The sequence below is a fragment of the Montipora foliosa genome, chromosome 14 (genome assembly GCF_036669935.1).
Source record: "Montipora foliosa isolate CH-2021 chromosome 14, ASM3666993v2, whole genome shotgun sequence".
Taxonomy (NCBI): Eukaryota; Metazoa; Cnidaria; class Anthozoa; order Scleractinia; family Acroporidae; genus Montipora; species Montipora foliosa.
In genome coordinates, this window is record NC_090882.1 from 24,722,563 (window position 1) to 24,724,869 (window position 2,307).

A 2,307-nucleotide genomic window follows, 5' to 3' on the forward strand; every position below is an offset into this window, starting at 1 on the left:
TTGGAACTGCATTTGACCCGAAGTGAACAAAAGTGGTGTTGCGAAATGGAAATCAACAATTTGTTTGATCTTAAGCTTAAGAACTTTCTTTTTTCGCAAAGTTGTTTTGGTTAAAATTTAGAAGAAACTAGTTCCTCATAGCGAGAGTTTTCAAGTCAAACACACAATACTTCACATATTATTAACTCAGTCACGGAAGTAATACTAACGCCACCACTAATTGAAAAGAGACAAAAAAACAATGACTTTTCACCATGGGTTCGTCCTGAATTGTTATTTTGGCAGTTATTGCTTACTGCCAAATTAAAATATTTCGCAAAAGCTATCAAAAATGGGTCAAAAGGCGTAGAATATAACAACTCATGAAGCTGGCTGGGTTGTACGGGTGTTATTAGTTTATTTCACTGATTAAAAGACGCTCTGGCGAGGCAAGATTAAATTGTAGTCTCCTGGTTGTATGACAGCCTTGTCAATCATTATTTCGCTATTTAAATATTTTGTGTGAACTCAAATGAATATTAAATTTTCGACGGACAGCCCGAGGCTTCGAATGAGCACAGTTTTCTTGGTTCCAGTTAAAAGTCATACCAGGTATGCCTAACCTTTCCCTCGGTGACAGTGAAAACACACCGTAGGCTTAAACTAAGGGGTTACAGCCAACTTGGGAACTACAGCAGCTTAGAGCATAGACTTCAGGCCCAATTGTAGAAAAGCCTTAGAAGCCTCATTTTACATCTCCCCTCCGACAGAGCTTTTAGTCTTTATAAAAGTTACCCCAACTGAGCCTGTGTTCTATGCTGCTCATGAAACTGATGGAAGATTTCATACCACATGTCAAAGCACATTCTGTTGTTTCTGTTGTATGCGAAACGAACTATCTGACAAACTTTACTAAGTTTGTATATAAAAAAAAAACCTCATTTACAAACATTGCAGAGCATAATAAAAATTCAAATGAAGTAACTATTGTTAAAACTAGTGTAAAATTTCATATGCCACATGTCAATGCACATTCTGTTGTTTCTGTTGTATTCGAAACAAACTTTCTTTCTTTCTGTCACCTAGGCGTAACGCTTGCTAGCAATTTATCTTGGAAACCGCATATTTTTAATGTTTATGAGAGAGCTTGCAAGAGAGCGGATAAATTTAAAGGGTTTAAAATTAAAAAAAACGCTCAAAAAACGCTCTCGAGAGACTCTATAAATCTCTGGTTCGCTCTGTAATGGAGCATGCAGATGTGGTTTGGGATGGATGCACTGAAAACGAATGTGATATCCTCGAACATGTGCAACGCGAGGCTGCGAAAATTGTTACAGGGGCTATTAAAGGAACTAGTAAGCATCGCCTTGCGCTGGGAAGAAATGAGGTCGAGAAGGCCTGTTCATAGAGTGGTACTTTATTACAAGATTGTAAACAACCTTTGTCCGAACTATCCGCTTAAAAATAAGCTCAGGTTTTGCACTATGGTTTTAACAGTAGTGTTAGCCCTTATTTGATTTTTTTAAATGTTTCCTGAAGGAAAACATGCAAAGATTAGTAAAAACTGTTGTGTAATCGTTTGATTGGTTGGAAAAAAAAATCATGGCACAAACTTCCTTGTTTTTCTAGAAATATCACACGATATGTGCAAACAAGTGCCGTTGTTTAAAAATTTCTCAAAAGAAGTCGGAAATGAGTGAGTAATACTAATAGCGGAGCTCCATACGCATAGGAACCCATGCATTGCATTTCTTATGGTAATCTTGGTCAGCGGTATTACTCGTGCAGGTGGGCGCGTACGCACGACGACGACAACGAAGTAGCCCAATAATAAATATTAGTATAATTACATAGGTTATTATTGAAAATTCTCTGCGCTGATTGGTTGTCGTTGAGGTGATTACTACGCCATAATCACCTTGTCGAGTGGTCCATAGGAGGATATGTCGTTGGGTTGTAGGCATGCATTGATGTACCAGTTTCTGTCTATGACAACTGTGGCTGATCCTTTGCATACTGATTTAATGATGATGCCGTTACGTTTCCTGTTTGTTTTGAGGGCATCTCGTTCGCGTTCGGTCAAATTTTCACATACGATCGAGGACGTGATGTTGATAATGTCATTTTCTATAGACTTGACTGATTAGAGTGTAATTGTGAAGTGCTCGTTTTGTACCCCATATGAACCATGTGAGCTTTAGCCCTACTAGTGGAAATGGGCCCACACAAGGACAGAGAAAAACTCTGAACAGGGTGGGAATTGAACCCACGACCGCTGCTCTACCGACTGAGCTACAAGGTCAGACGGGAACAGGCTGTTTTCTATAG